The sequence below is a fragment of the Podarcis gaigeae genome, assembly GCF_964106915.1.
Source record: "Podarcis gaigeae genome assembly, chromosome: 11".
In the NCBI taxonomy this organism is placed as follows: Eukaryota; Metazoa; Chordata; class Lepidosauria; order Squamata; family Lacertidae; genus Podarcis; species Podarcis gaigeae.
Genome location: NC_139687.1, coordinates 10,174,307 through 10,191,535, shown reverse-complemented (window position 1 = coordinate 10,191,535; position 17,229 = coordinate 10,174,307). Strand labels below are relative to the sequence as shown.

The window sequence follows — 17,229 nt, the reverse complement described above, 5'->3', positions numbered from 1 at the left end:
TGGCTCCCTCGGCTAATAAAGCAAGATGAGCGCTGCAACCCCAGATTCGGCCACAACTGGACCTAATTGCCAGAGGTCCCTTTACCTTTACTATAGGTTTGCCTGCAATATGCATAGAGAGGTTTCCCAATCCTTCTCCAGCACCTCAGTCTGGCTCTGGAAAGAGGTCTCCTCCTCCGCAGAAGTTTGGCACTAGCTTTAACACGCAGCCAAATATGGTGGACTCCCTTGCCTGTACGTCCACCCCTAGAAATAGAAATAAAGCAGATTTGGGGGTAGACTGGGTGGACTGCAATTTTTGGTGCCAGGGTTTTGTTTTTTAATTTTTTTTTGCAATGAATTAAACAAATGCATTCAAAATTGAAGCCCTAGGTCAAAGCCTAATTTGCACTGACGTGATAAACCTGTGTCTGAGCTGTGCCACTCCAGTCTGTAGGCAGGGCCCACAAAACTGAAAGCTCCTCTGTGCAACCACAAACAATCAAAATCCCTGCTTATAGAAAACTAGCCTGTTAGGTTAGCAGTTTGATGGTTGCTTAGATCATTTTGGCTATAATGGTCTGACATACACACATAAACTCATGCATGCATTCAAACTCTTTAGATGGTAGTGTGAAATTACTTTGCGTACTTCAAAATGTAAAAATTCCTTCCAGTGGCACCTTAGAGACCAGCTAAATTTGTTATTTGTATGAGCTTTCGTGTGCATGCACACTTCTTCAGATACCTTCTTCTTCAGAAGTGTCCATGCACACGAAAGCTCATACCAATAACAAACAGAGTTGGCCTCTAAGGTGCAACTGGAAGGATTTTTTTTATTTTGTTTCGGCTACAGCAGACCAACACGGCTACCTACCTGTAACTTCAAAATGTAGTAAGCCAGCTCTTCTATGTGGAGTGGGCCTTCTTTTCATTCTGTTGAGTGGGACTCTGGACTTCTGCCCCAAAATCCTGCCCTGATGGCATCAATTTCACAGATAAATCTGGGCTAGATCTCTTTTCTTCCAAGATTCTTTGACACCAATATTTTTTCCTACCCATGTGTGAAAGAAGGGCAAGGAATCGAGGAACAGACCAGAGCTACAACCGGACTAATAATGGTCATGTTTTGAAATGGTTTGGAGTGGCATCAATACAGGGTCTTGCACCAAACCATTTGTACTTATTCAAACACAGGCAATTTTGATTCCCTTCTCCTGCTTTCTGCGGTGTTGGGAGGTACACTCACAGCTCTTGCAAACCTGGCATATAATTAAACCCAAGAGCTTCCTTTCTTAGGGTATCAACGAACTCTAAAATGCTGTAATTTTCCTCTTCTTTGTAATGTACTGCAAGGTTACAATAATGATAGGAACTCTGAGCAAAGCCACTTATCCCTGATGCCTCCCACCCTACAGCAACCATGTTGGAGTTGACAGTAATTGACACAGAAAGCATCCAGCATCTTCTAGGCTGATCCAAGAAGAACTAGTTATGAATATGAACCTCAAGACAGTACTGAGCTTTGACAAAACCTTGCTTCTAAGTACTTCCAGTAATTGCCGTGATTCTTAACAGTTTTTGAAATGCACCTTGTACTTCAGAGTTTTATGTTCCTGATGTTGTAACTTGATAAAACCATTAACCTTTCCACTCTTTCCTTTCTGATCCATTCAAATGATATACAGAATAATGCTTGTGATTTATGAAGTTTAGTGAATTATTATTTGTAGAACGCTTTGAAGTTGAAAGCCTAGATATCAAGGCTAGGCAGCGTTACAATAGCACAAAGCACCAATCTCTAAGATTTCAAAAAAGCGTTTCTCTGAATATGTATTAAACGAGGCTCACTTCTAACATAATTGATTTCCAACAAAGCCACACTTCTGCATAGGGAGAAATTACATGAACTTTGCATTGATTGGTGCAAATTATAATCACCACACACATATAAGCCCACTTCAATGTGCATACACTGAATGTGTGAATGATGATCAGTTAGGAAAGCTTGAATAATTTGTTCTTTGCCAATTCCAATATGAAGCAACCTGATCCGCAACTTCTAATGTTTCAGATATTTGGGCCCTGAGTTGTTATGGGCTTTCAACACTAGTGTGAACTAACTGTACGTTCCACACAAATACTATACGTCTCCCAATGGTGGTTTGGCATTCACGCTATTTCCTCAAAATTATAAATGTGCTCTTGCATGCGCACACATGACAATTAGGTAAGACGGAAGGAAATCTCTTCGTTAGGATATGACAGCTATTTAGTCATTTGCCCTTGCCAACTTGACGTTGATATATTTTCAAGTAACCATGAATACACACTAAGATACTAGCTCTGCCTACTTGATTTTCATTACTTCGGAAATGAGGCTCGGTTTCAAACATCAAAAATTCAATAATATTGGCCTTTTCACTTTCTCCTATAGTTTGTGGATCAATGACACTTGGTGACTATGTCAGCGTTGCAACATAATTAGCTCAATTAGCCACTGAATACTACTGTTGATCAACAACAACACCAAAATTAGTACCTACATCGGCACTCATAATCATTTCATTGAAGCTTCTGTGGAAGATGCTCTCAGTTGATAACGCTCAACACTCTGCAACACTTTTCAGCAATACTGACCTCTAAGCTGTTGAGGAATTAAATAAAATGTTTGACGTGTTGTTGCCCTTTTTTATTTTACTCTTATAGGATTTGGATAACATTTTGTACCTTGTGGCTGATGGCCTTATTGGAATCTTTGATTTTGCTTTTTAGGTATGTAACGGGGTGAGCTCCCATTGTTTAGTCCCTGCTCCTGCCAACCTAGCATTTCGAAAGCATGTCAAAGTGCAAGTAGATAAATAGGTACCGCTCCAGCGGGAAGGTAAATGGCGTTTCCATGCGCTGCTCTGGCTCGCTAGAAGTGGCTTAGTCATGCTGGCCACATGACCCGGAAGCTGTATGCCGCCTCCCTCAGCCAATAAAGCAAGATGAGCGCTACAACCCCAGAGTCGGCCACGACTGGACCTAATGGTCAGGGAGCTCAGTAAGCGATAGAAGTCATAGCTGGTTTTCAGAGTATCTCAGCTGCTGCTATGATTAAGGGGGGGGGCACTGTTTCTCACTGAGATTACATGGGGTTCCTCCTCTGGTGTGACCGGGCAATATCTTTGGAAGAGGCAGGGCAGCGGGCCACTTAAATGAGTCAGTCACCCCCAGAGGCGGCCTCCATTTCCTTGTGTTTTTTGGATGAATTTGCATCTTCCTTTGACAGTATAAAGTAAACCCTGAAGACAAAGCAGACCCATATAAAGCCACCCACCGCCTAGTGTGATTTCCAAATTAATCCCCAGCTTTTCTAGTTATAAATGAACAAAGAACAGACAAATGTCACCTTTGGTTATGGTGGGTTCCTTGGAAGTGCCACGCTATCTGATCCCTCTGCTCTTTCTCACTGAGAACAAAGTATCATCATTATAATGTATCAATTTTGTGATGTCTCATCATTTTTATAAGGAAATATTTTTTAAAAAAACACACACACACCAGTTTTCACTTTTTATTTTAAAAGCTTGGCTTCCCTGCTGCTTTCCGAAATAGTAACATAGCTGGAAGATGCACCATAGCGGAAGCAAAGGAAAGAGACCCAATGCAGCTTGATGTCAAAGGAAAAAGGGTATGTAATAAAGATGCTCTTTCAGAAATAACAAAAGCTTTTGCTTGTAATGATCATGGGGAAGAGAAATTCATATGTATGCTGATATTTTTTAATGTTAAAATAATAATATATCAATCCACAAAAAAGTTGCTCCATAGAGGTGACCATATTGCATGTTTGATCTTTACTATTCATTTTCCAATCGTCCTCTCCCTTCCAATGTTGTCCTTACAACGCTGACCTTCTAAAAATGTTCCTTGTTGTTAAATAACTTCATCTTTACCACCAGACGTTCACATCATTCATGCCTGCATACACAGCACAAACTAGAAAATAAAATGAGCAGGGAGGTTAAGCCAGAGGGGGAAAGCGAAGGGAGGGAGAGACTCCAGCATCCCGGTGCCTAGGCTGAGTTGCTGCTATCTTTCCATTTATACAACTAGCAAATCGAATTATAGCAAAACTTTGCAGTGTGGAGTAGTTCTCTTTCAGGGTTACAGCAAGCAAGCCATGTTTTCCCCTATACCCCCAAGATATTTCATTCTAGTCACCTCCTCAAAAATAAAAATAAAAATAGTCAAATAGTATTGCATGACTACTGGGCATGCTTAGATCTTGTGTGTGTGTGTGTGTGTGTGTGTGTGTGCAGAGCCGTCTTTCCCATACAGCTTAGTGGTGCGTAGCGCCAGGGTGCCAGCCTCTCAGGGGCACCCCAGCAAGTGGGGGAGCTGCCCGGCTTTGCCAGTGGCCTCCCCTTAACTGCACTCCTGCCAGCTGCGCCCCGTCAACCATATGGCTGGTGGGTGAGCAGCTTGCCTCCCAAACCTCCGTGGGAAGAGAACGATCCCCGCAGAGTCTTAGGATGGAAGCTGCCCCCCCCCCCATGGCTGGCAGTGTGTAGCTTTGCCCTCCCCCCCGCTACCCACTATCCATGGTAATTTGGGGGCGCTGGGTGGATATTTGAACCCCAGTGCCGCATCTGCTAAAGACATCCCTCTCTCTCTCTCTCTGTGTGTGTGTGTGTTCCCCCTGCTATTTTTTTAAAAAAACATGTTGCTGCTGCTGAAAAGGGTGTGGCCATCACACACAGGGCCCCCGGACGTTTGACGGTCTATTGACCCTGTGCCGCCACTGCGATTGCTTTTTCCGCTGCCACCACCCCATATCTCACTGGGACACACGGAGTCCAGTCAGTTGTTAACATAAACAAATAATCAATTTTATTTTTAAATGCAGGAACAAGCTGATGGTTTCAGTTAATTTTTCTCTTGTCAGTTTCTTATTCTTAGTTCCTAACAACTCCAAACTGATTATTCCAACTATCTATCTGACTCCACCTAACAATTCCTCTCACTCTCTCACAATACAACTCTACCAACCCACACCTAAACCTCCCTCTTCCTTCTTCAACTCCCAAACCTCAACTCTCAACTCCCAAACCTCAGCTTAACTCCCAAACCTCAACTCAACTAACTTTCAAAACCTCCCACTCTAACTTTTATTCTCCCCTTGCATTCTCACTGGCCAAACACATCACACCCATTTTAACCCTTTCCTTATGACCCATCCTAGGAAGCAAACGCCACAAAGGGTGATTTAACAATCTGCACAAGTGATAGTTAAATATGAAGAGTGGAATCAGGCTCCTAAGAGTCCTGCAAGTTTCTCCCTCCTATAGTCGATTTGTGTGAGCAGCTTTATTTAATCCCAATAAATCATGGAACTGGATTTATCACACAGCCATGGTCTCTGTCATCCCCGTCATTGTCCTCTGGAAATCTGGGAATTCCCCCAAGCATTGAGACGTCACTTAGCTGGAGATGCTGTTATTTTGACTAAATAAGGTTCCGTACTTGAAAATGGATTCACCATTAGCCAGTGGTGGTTGGTAGGCAGGTGGAGAGTTCAACAGAAAGTGGACCCATAGCCAATGACTAGCAAAACCAAGTAATTCTGCTTTTGTCCTAATCCTACTCACTGCTGAGTTCTACAAAGAGCACATGCTTATGAAGTTTTTAGTGCTCTGCAGTTCCCCTCAGGTTTGTTTTAAATCACAACTGGCCATATTACTTCAGTAAAGAAACAACTCAAACCTGTCTATTCTGAAGTAAATCTCAGAACATCTAATTGGGCTTGTATCCAGGTGTAGAGGGTCGCAGCCTAAAGGCATTAATAAATAGCATTGTTTGGATTGTGTAGTGCTAAACTGATGTACAAGGCACTTCTCTCTTTCACTCAGATAACTGAAGACACACAATTATAAGTGTGATCATATGTTACAGTTTTCAATTACTGATAAGATTTCAATAATCTAGCCTTGCGTTTTGTTTCTTGCAGCATAATTTTATGCATGTTTACTCAACAGCACACATTCGTCCCATAGAACACAGAAGAGGCTTTGCTTTGGAGTAAACAAGCATAAAATTGAACTGCAAAACTATAGATAATATGGTTCAGTTCATTTGCTGTAAGAAGTTCAATTCTTATTGATTTAACCAGAAAAGCATAAACGATGTTTGAGTCCAATTTCCCACCCTGCGAAAACAACAGTGGCCTGGTTACTTTCCTTGCTATTTGATGCCCGTGAATATCTTCCTGTTACCACGGATGGTACTACATTTTGTAATTACTTGGCTCATAATATGATTAGGTCATAACGCTAGACTGATATCCAAATCAAGACCTCCTCGCCTCAAAGTGCTTTCCTAACTCTGAATAGCAAGCGAGGTTTTGTGCATGCCGAGTCTGTATTCTACAGATCGTGTGCCCAAACCCATCAGTTGTTTCCTGTGAACTTCCTTATTCTTGATGAAATCCTCATAGATTGTTTTGAAACTTGTGCCAGCTGATTGAAATGGGAATGTAATTACAGGTAAAAGACCTTGCTGCCTGAATAAATATTCACATTGCCGTGCTGTTCCTAGCCTCAAAATCACACGCTGGAAACCACACAGCCTTGTCATGGGGCCTGTAAAGAATGACACAATCAGTCCACACACACACCCAACCTATTGATTATATGAGGTGATTTTTGCAACATGCTTGCTCTATTTTTCTGCTGGAATGTTAGGAAGTAGATCTCCCATGATTTGATAGCTCTGGTTACAACCATACATGCCTGTCAGAGACCAGGTTGAGGAGTACAACTCTGATGAGGAATGGTGGGAGCCTCCCCCTGCTCATGGCCAAGGGGCAGTGGAGTAGTGTTGATTTGGAACAATGGTTCGTTGAGGGGCACAACTCAGAAGACAATAGTTGGGCAGAACTGGAAGGTGGACAGCAAGAAGAATGGGAAGAGAGTGAGCTAGCAGACTCTCTCACTGGAAGATGTGCAGCTGCTCAGTCCCAAGGCTAGGAGATTAGATAAGGTGGCTGTGCAAAAGGCTCAATGGTTGAGAGGTCAGGTGGCTAGGAGACGAGAGGGGAGAAGTGACTAGAGGGGAGTGGGCAGAACCTTAATTGAGAGCACCTGCACTCTGAGAACGGTTGCTTGTTCTTTTGCTGGGTTCATTAAGCAGTTCTGTTAGTGGTAAGAGACTGCTTTCTCTTTGTACTGCTTATCTACAGTCAAGGGGGGAGGGAGCTGAGCTCCTGAAGCCTGACAATGCCTCACCCAGTCCTAATATGCTCCATCCTGTCCTATTCATTGCTATGGGATTGGTGTTAGGTTTCTGTTTATGCCACTGTGCAGTTCTTGGGGTCACAAGACTCTGTTGACATTCCAGACTGTTGGAAGTCTCACGGGAGATGGATGTTGATGTTACTGGTTTCCTGTTTCTTTGTCTTGTTGTTTTCTGTCTCTCACAGAGAGCAGACACATATTCTTTTCTGTCTTGCGTAGTTAGAAATAAAGTAGCAATGTAGCACATATTTCTGGCTCCTTCTTCTGCTGTTTGGGTACTCTGCGCAATGGAGAGTGTACCTGAAGTCTCGTTCAAAGGCTTAGGTCGTTAATCACCGTCGAAGGAGAGCCTGTGTGGGTTCTGAAGATACGGCCAGAGGAGTAGCCAATACAGCTCAGTCGTACGGAAGCTTCAACAATTGGGTAGTGGGATTCTCTGGCTGCAGACCTTCTTGAGTGACCCCCCTCTTCCTTTTGTGTGTGTTTGGCATTTCCCCTTGGTAGGGTAGGGTTCATTTTCCAAGCAGTTTGCCCGCATTCCAGTACCATAAGGGCAGGCGCTCACAGTTTGCTCAGGTGTGTGAATGTGTTTTGTGCCTGTACACTGCCATCTCTGTTTTCCTCCCTGAAGATATAGCAAGGCACTTTTCCTCCAGCAGCCCTTTCCTTCCCAGCTTGATGCACGGAAACATTTATTTCACTGTTTTTCAATGCATGATCATCCTGCCACTCACCCACCTTTCCTTCTTAGGAGCATTTTTCATGGTTTGGCTACTCAGGCAAATGCATCTTTGTTCAATCAGGCTTCTGCAAGTTCTGCTGAATAATCAGGCATATCCAGTGTATCACCCCAGAAACTGCAAAAGTAATATGCATTGCTCAACAAAGTTTATTAGCAACATTTTAAGGTAGGTCTCACCAACATGGCCTCTGAGGGTGCCAGTAAGCCTCCTTACTTTAGGTAAGGTAAAGGACCCCAGGACGGTTAAGTTCAGTCGCAGACGACTATGGGGTTGCGGCGCTCATCTCGCTTTCAGGCTGAGGGAGCCAGCGTTTGTCCACAGACAGCTTTCCGGGTCATGTGGCCAGCAGGACTAAACCGCTTCTGGTGCAACGGAACACCCTGGTGGAAACCAGAACGCACTGAAACGCCGTTTGCCTTCCCGCCGCAATGGTACCTATTTACTGGTGTGCTTTTGAACTGCTAGGTTGGCAGGAGCTGGGACACAGCAACAGGAGCTCAGCCTGTCGTGGGGATGAGGAGCGGGTGGCACTGTGGTCTAAACCACTAAGCCTTTTAGGCTTGCTGATCGGAAGGTTGGCGGTTCGAATCCCCATGACAGAGTGAATTCCCATTGCTCTGTCTCAGCTTTTGCCAGCCTAGCAGTTCAAAAGCACACCAGTGCAAGTAGATAAACAGGTACCACTGTGGCAGGAAGGTAAACGGCATTTCTGTGCGCTCATTTGTGTTCACCTGCACAATACTGCATACCAGGGATAGGGAACCAGTGGCCTTCCATTTGCTTTTGTCACAGGTTTCCCATTCCTGTGGTATAAGTTTTATAAACAGCAAAGAAAAGTATAATAAGAACACAAGGATGGAGAGGAATCCAGAGGCTCAGTTGCCCAGGTGAAGCCTATGTCCTACCTACTTGGAACAAAAAACCTGTAGATGCCTGTGAAAGAATTCTTCCCGGAGATTAGACTGAGCCCAGTGCCAAATACATGATAGTGCCTTTGAGACACCATGTGAGCCTCTTCTTGTGTGCAGTTTAATCCATGTAATCAAAGTCTGTCATTATTTCAGAAACAGTCCAGTGTGGCTGAGAACAGAGAAGCAGGAAGATAATTGATTCTGAAGGTGAAAGAACTGGAACAAAAGATTACAGGGGGGAAAAATAGCACAGCCTAAAAGCAAGCACTCCCTCTCTGCTGAAGGCTTTAAAATTTCTTTTGTTGTAATGCCCCAAATGTTCTCTACGAGGTGTTTTTGGTGTCATCGGATGGTGTTTGTTTTTCAATGGCTAGAGGGCTTTAATGTCTCCAGTTACTGAAGAGTTAATGTTGTTATCCTATAAACAGTGACTTGACAATAAGCCCCATTAAATTTGGTGGGACTTACTTCCAAGTATATATGCACAGATCCAAGCTCTAAAAATTATTTTGGAGTCACACCACGTCTTGTTTCCTTGCTTCTGTGGCTCCTTTATTTTACAAACCACACTGACATCAAAAGCTAAGAATTCTCTCTCCCCATGTAAAAGTATTTTTTTGGGGAGTGGGGATAGCAGAACAGACAGGTAAAGCCATTTTTGAACATTTTTTAATACAAAAAAAAAGCCTTCCCCACACCCATGGAAAATTGTACTTGAACTATCTTTAACATTTTCATTACTGGGTTTAATGCCTATTTAAAAGATGAAATTGGTTACAAGGTTTAGGGTCCTTCCATGCTAAGCATTTAAAGTGGTATAGTTGCTGCAAGTTTATTTTTGACATGCTTCCACATAATACCATTCAGCTAGCATTCTAGAATATTGTACTCAAAAATGCTTCTTTCACTACAGTAAAAAAGAGAAAAAAATCTGACTTTTGTGAAGGATCCAGAGTGGACCCTCAATATTTTCATTAGAAGTAAATCAAGTAAATAGACAGAAATACGTAACTAACTGACCAATTGCATTGCAGATAATTCAGTTCTGCCCCCCTAACATAAAGTCTACTCCCCCTAACATAAATCCAGGCTACACAGGAGGTGGAAGTGGCAGAAATTAGGAAATATCAGACTCATGCCTCTTCCCTCTGACCAGTGAGAGTTGTCAGTTTGTGATCTCAGTTCAAAGGAGAGATGTGGCAGACTGTCAGGGACCGTGCTGAGGAGGGATGCACTGAAGAAGAATGGTGGGAGCCCCCCCCCCCCGACCCTTATCCTGAATCTTTCCAGGAGCAGGAGGACAGTACAGATTTGGAACAGTGGTTTGCAGAGGGACATAGTTCTGAAGGCAGAAGCTGGGAAATAACAGATTCACAGTCTCTGGACAGCCATCCTACCCTATCCCCAAGGACAAGAAGAGCTCAGAGGATGTTAGAACAGAAAGTGCAGAGGTTACCAACTCAGATTACATGATGTAGGAGTGATTAGGAGGGACAGAGGGTTGTGTGAAGCTTAATTGGGAGCACCAGCATTCTAGGTAGATGCTTTCTTTTGTGTCTCACTGTGTTTATTCAAGAAACTAACTAGTAAGAATTTCCTTTTGTTTGATCTGCTTATTACTGCCACGGGGGAGGAAGCCTATGACACAGATAGAGACACGTCCTTCAAGGTGGGTATGGGAGGGGAGGAGAAGGTGAAGGAGAGAGCCAGGGCAGGATGGCAGGGGTGCGAGCAGGGCATGGGCAGTGGGAAGGGACTGTGGCAGCTGCTCTTGTGGTGTGGTGTGCAGAGCCGGCGGGTGACCGTGGCCATGACACATGTAAATGGGGTGTCAGTTACTGGCAGAACTTTGAGGAGAAGGAAGAGGATCCCGGTGAGGGGTGCAGCTGAAAGGGGGTCACACGGGAGCAAGCTGGGGATGGGAAAGGAGAGGTTGGTGTAAGTAACACTCACAGGGCGACAGAGGATGATGAGGGGACAGGGGACAGTGCACAGGAAGCCGAGCAGTGGGACCCCTCACTGAGAGCCCCCTGTCCCCAAGAAAACGGTCAGTCCTAAGACATAGGGAACAGTGGGCAGGGCACTCCAGGAAGCGGAGGCAGGCCGGGGCCTGCAGCCTAGTTCACTAGCTGGCCAGGTGGGGAAGGAGGCATGTGATTCTTCAGCTGGGCAAGCTGAGAGCAGGTGAGGGTCACATGCTCCATGGAGCCCAGATGCTGCCATCAACAGGCACAGTACTAGAAGGCAGCAGAGCTGAAGTGCTGTGTTTGCTTAACTGCCCACACTGAGGGACATCGCCTGGGATTCTCCTTGGACCTTCATGGTTTTCTACTTCAGGATTGACTCTGGGCTGTATCCTGACTGCTGAACTTCTATCTTGGCTTACTTGGACTGACTCCAGACTGTGTTTCCCTATCTTTGGACTTGGCTTGTGTGGACTTGGAACTTTGCCTTGGTACACTGTCTGTCTGTCAGGTAGGCCAGGGGATCAGGACACGGAGTGGGGGGTGTGTGGAAGCACCCATAGGCACCCACAGTATTTGTTTTTTTTTGTGGGAGCCTGAGCACCCAGAGTCCCAGGGAGTTGGTGCCTAGGCTTCAACTGCTATACAGTCCTACCTCGGGTTACAGATGCTTTGGGTTGTGTGTTTTCAGGTTGTGCACTGCGCCGAACCTGGAAATACCGGAACAGGTTATTTCTGGGTTTTGGCGCTCGCGCTTTGCGCATGTGCTGAAGCGCCAAATCGCAACCTGCTGCGGGTTGCGAACGCTGCGGTTGCGAACGTGCCTTCCACATGGATCACGTTCGCAACCCGAGCGTCCACTGTATAAAGATAACAAATAGCTCTTCTGTCATTTTCTAAGTAAAAAGCTGTCATGTGCAGGATTTTGTTTCCTTTTAACTACTTAGCCACAATTGATCCCAAACATGACACATTATGGGAACCGCCCCAAGCCATAAACCAATTCTCAAGTCAACCCTAGACTGTTTGGTTCAAGATGAAAATGGATCTGGATAGTAGGAAACAATCCTGATCCATTTTCAAGGGCTTCATTTCTGAGATGTACAGAGCAACATTATCGTGTTAACTCTGGATTAACTGTGGGGTAGATTTTGGTGGGTCAGCATCTCTCGGGAATTAATAAAACTAGAATCAATCTGAATTGCAAATAGTTTTGAACAACTGATGTTGCATTTTATTTTCAGAGGGGAGAAGGATGGGGAGTAGTCATTTTCTCTGTAGTTTCTCCCTGTTTTCTAAATATAGACACAAAAGCTACAGAAGCATGTCATGTTATTAGACAAGAGGGAGATGATCAGTACAATGGTTCTGTCTGCTGCCCTGCATTCTTCTTATCACAAATGTTACTTACTGCCCCAACACGGAGACCTTGAATAAAGAGTAAAGAGGTCATACAATTGCCAGAGAAGAGGAAGACATTTTCAGCAGAGACTAAAGCAACTACTAGAAATCTGGGAATAGACTTGTCTTATTCATTCAGTGGGATCATTTTTATTCTATACATATCTAAGTAGACTTGATTAATTTTGCTTATTTTTGATTGGACCATAAAAGAAAATGCATTTTGTGTGGTATTTTCACTAATACAAGCATTTATAATGAAGACGAGTCTGAAAACTCAAAGCTTTCCCCTGCCTCACCTGTACGCACATATCAATTTGGGAAATTAATGTGTAGGAAAATTGAGGCTCAAGGAAGACTAGGGAGGGTGGAGTGCTGTGATATAATAGTCACCTGTGCATGCTGTTATTAAACCTATGTATTTATTCCATTTCATTTACTAATCCAGTCCTTAAAGGCGGGATCCCCATCCACAAGTCAAATGACCTCTATCATGAATAACACATCTCCAGTAATACAGTCTGTTGTTTGTAGAGATCATATACATTAATAAGTCGTAGCAAAGTACTATACAAAGTTGAAGCAATGGAAATGAACGTTTGAAATCTCTTCGATGAATGCATGGCTCAGCTGCTTAATGCCTTTGAATGTAGGCTTTATACATTTACAAAGATATTCAATTTGTTTTAAAATGGCATTTGCTAAACCTTTCATTGCCTTCAGAGGACATGAATAAAGATCACGTCTAGATAAGATACCTTATTACAGGGAAGGCTATGTTTTAGGTTAATCTAATAAATTTAACAAAAGCACAATACTGTTCATCTCTGACTAGATTCACATTTCACTCTCAATAAATTGCAAATGTAATATATAAATGCTCTTTGACTTTGTAATGAAAAACTTCTTCCCTATAGGTATACAAAAAAATGAATGTGGCAAATTCATGGATTTTTCCTTCTAATCTATTTTCTTTCTATGTTAATGCTATATCTCAGCATTCTACAGATTTACTGATTATCAGGTCGCTGCTGCTTCATGTCTAACAATCTACATCCATAAATATAAGCCCGCAAAAGCACTGAGCAGAGGCAGCTTACACTGCCTTATTTTTGTACCAGGTAAAATGAAACATCCCACTTGAGTAGGCAAGCGTTTGGATTTTATTATAGCTACGCTTGCGACAAAGAAGCATTTCAACATTTTAAATTCGGGAAATAATGCAGAGAGGGGCTGATTCTGCTTTGAGTTAGTGAGGTGATGGGTGCCTTGACTAGGGAGTGGGGAAAAGCAGGAAAGAGGTGTAGGGGGCAGCAGCAAACTGGTGACAAAAATTAAGCAGTGGTACACTTGGGTAGTAAAAGGGACGCGGGTGGCACTGTGGGTAAAACCTCAGCGCCTAGGGCTTGCCAATCGCATGGTCGGCGGTATGAATCCCCGCGGCGGGGTGAGCTCCCGTCGTTCGGTCCCAGCTCCTGCCCACCTAGCAGTTCGAAAGCACCCCTAAGTGCAAGTAGATAAATAGGTACCGCTTTATAGCGGGAAGGTAAACGGGGTTTCCATGCGCTGCGCTGGTGCTGGCTCGCCAGAGCAACTTCGTCACGCTGGCCACGTGACCCGGAAGTGTCTCCGGACAGCGCTGGCCCCCGGCCTCTTAAGTGAGATGGGTGCACAACCCTAGAGTCAGACACGACTGGCCCGTACGGGCAGGGGTACCTTTACCTTTACACTCGGGTAGTATGGCGCCCTGTGTGAGCCCAAAATTTGGCACCCATCCCATCCCCTCTCTGCCTTCCTAAAAGGTGGATCAGGAGGCACCCAGCTTTGGGATGGAAGCACAAGGCAGGGGCATACGAAGGGAAGGGCGGAGGGCATAGCTGTCAAGGTTTCCCTTTTTAAAAGGGAAATTCCTTTATTCTGAATAGGATTCCTCGCAAGAAAAGGGAAAAGTTGACAGCTATGGCGGAGGGGGTGGTCCACCCTGGGTACCACTCTGGGGGTGTGTGACAAGATGACCTGCCAACTCCCCCCAGCTGTTGAGTGGCCAAGGGTGCAAGGGTGCGCATGCAGTCTGTATGGGCGCTGCTCGCATGCCATCCGTACAGGCGTCCATACGGGCTGCCATGCGTGCACGGTCCATATGGGATGCCGTGCATGCACAGTCCATACACGCTGCCACTCGTACAGCGATTGTACAGGTTGCTGCGCATGCACAGTCTGTATGGGTGTGCATGTGCACAGTCCGTATGGACATTGCGCGTGCCCCACCAGGTCGTTCACCCTGCCCCTTGGCATCCTGCTCCAGGTGCCAGAGAGGGTGCCTCCGCCACTGGCACAAGGGCGCTGGCTGGCTCCTAGAATCCTTCCAGCTCCTTCCCAAATCCTAGTTAGCACTTTCCCAGCTTTGAGACGGAGATGAGAGGACTCTTAAGAGCCTACCAGAGCCTCTGTGTTGCATTTATTTATCTCAGCTGCAGGTGGGAGGTTGAAACCATAATTCCTTTCAAGGAAACTGTGATCTGAAAGACAGTGAGTAGGACGATGTGTAAAGGAGAATTGAATTCTCTGCCTAGAGATGAACACTTTTAGGTTTTGGTAGAGCTAGAAGCCCAATGCTATCACAATCTTAGTCCCATAATACCACAACTGTCATACTCAGTGATGGTTGCTGCCAGCAGACTGGTCCTTACAGTGGTATTTTCTGAGCCCTTTGAACTGGCACTGGATTTTAAATGAGGACAGAAGTCAAGACACACTTTGACTTGGCATTGTGGCTTATGGAAGTCAGAGAACTCATGCTGACAATTCTGAGAGTTGTTAAGAGCATGGATGTTATTTTTGGAATACCATGATAAATCTGGTCCTAATGTATTTATTATTATGCTTGAAATGTTCACCGTATTGGTATCTTCAATTATTTATTCTCCAATGCAGCAGGCTGCCATAAAACATCTATAAGTAAAACAGACAGAACTAAGGTGGTGTGGGGGAATTGCCCCCACATTCTGATTTTAAAAAACGGGTTTGCCAAAAAAAAAATGCAATTCAGCTTCTTTGCAAAATGCACTGTGCATATCTGAGCAATATATTTGTATTACAGTGTGCATAAGCAGACATGCCAATGAGTTGTGCAGTCTGTATCAACAAGTAAACATTGCTTTAGATTTCTAAACTCTCAGGTGAATTACTGAAGATTGGGAGTTTAAGTTAAGAAACAGGGTTTCTTCTTTCCTTTAATAGAAACACATTAAGGGACTGCAGAAATGTTGTGATGAGATATGTTTTAAACTCTGCTCCCAATGCCCTTCTTCATGGATTCTACCACCATGCTTAAAATCATATATCTATAGGCATCTTCCCAATATCTGAACCAGGTAGCAACAATTAAGGTGAGTTAAAATTTTATTAAGCTACAACTACAAAAATACACACAAAAGAATAATCAACAAATACAAAGGTATTAGTTCTTAATCATACCAAACTCTTAGCTAGTCCAGTCTTGGTCCAAGTCTTCCCTCCTCTCTCTCTCTCTCTCTCTCTCTCTCTCTCTCTCTCTCTCTCTCCTCACCCTTTAATCTTAATCTTTGACTTTCTGATTGGCTCCCTACTTTTTATCTTCCCCTTACAAACTTCTCTCCCAGTTTCTTGTCCTGCTCCTTCAAGCAGCTTTGGTTTCCAAACACTGTGTAAACATGCCCCCACTTTGTTTCCCATGGCTTCCTTTAACTGGGACTTCCAACAGTTTTTTCCTACTCAAATCTTGATGTAAGCGTATTTACTTCTAAACACCCATATTCATCAAATCTAGATTTATGATCTCCCAGGTAAGTTCCACCCTCTATTGTGTGGATAGGGAAGTGCCACCCCCTACCTGGCCAACTCCCCTGGCAACGCCTTCCCCACCGGGATTGCTTGACTGTCCAAGGTTGGGCGGGAACCTCCATGTATCCAGTCGGGGGGGGGGGCTATGCCAGGCAATATTGAAGGAGCCATGTAGGGTTGGGGATGTCGTGCATGACCACACAAAGTACGCCCCCCATTTGATGTGGGGAGTGGTCACTACAATAATTTTGTGACTTCTAGCTGCTTCTATCCAAAATGTTGTATTAGACCTGATTTTATGTTATACCTTATATTGTCCCCATTTCTACATACTTTCATACTTTCAAAGAATGATTTATCATACAGAGGGAGACAGTGCAAGAGAGAGCATTGTGTCCCTGATCACTTACAACTGGTATTGTGAAACCTGCCTTCTCCCTTACCCTAACCTGACTTCATGCAAATCCAGAATCATGATGAGGCACCACAAATCATCCAATGGGGGCTGCGTGATGACAGCCTTACGTTTTTATGTATATAAGATGCCCATGGGTACCACATAATTAAGGGGCCCAGCATTAGAGTTTAGCTAATTGCATTCCTGACACAGGGATATATTCAGTTCAAAGTAGTTAATCTGAAAATTTGCCCCCACCCCCATGTAATTAATATCTTCACAAAATATTGATTTAGAGGTGACACATAATTGAAAGTAACCCCCTTCCATAGGAATCTGGATGAATGTTTGCATGTGTTATATAATTTTGATCGCTTAAAAGAAATTATAGTGTTGATATTGTGTGATTATCTCCAGTTTCAAAAGCTGATAGAATTTCTCTTTGGTGAAAAATCCAATCTGAATGTGTTCATCTCACCCTGGGCAGTGAGTTCTCTGCAGCTTTGATATCCAATAATCTTGCAGTTGGCTTCATTTTTTATTGCCTCCACATATCTTCCCAGGAGATTCCTCAAAAACAGATTAATCTGCTCTTGATTTAAATACATCACAGGTAGTTCCCTTCTGCAGTCTTCAAAGGAAGGAAAAGTAAGCGAGAATGGAAAGATCAGGTGTCTCTCAATTGTGAGAATATACTAGCAATCTCTACTATCATCCAGGAGAGATCTGAAA

General features: G+C 44.0%; 1 long non-coding RNA gene across 1 annotated transcript; it reads right to left on the bottom strand.

The window, feature by feature from the left end:
• Nucleotides 1–4,831: 4,831 nt before the first annotated feature.
• Nucleotides 4,832–5,238, bottom strand: LOC310826698. The gene is made up of 2 exons (XR_014555933.1): nucleotides 5,097–5,238; nucleotides 4,832–5,063 (listed from the first exon to the last, which is right to left on the bottom strand). It is a non-coding gene; the product is annotated as an uncharacterized lncRNA (long non-coding RNA).
• Nucleotides 5,239–17,229: the final 11,991 nt, after the last annotated feature.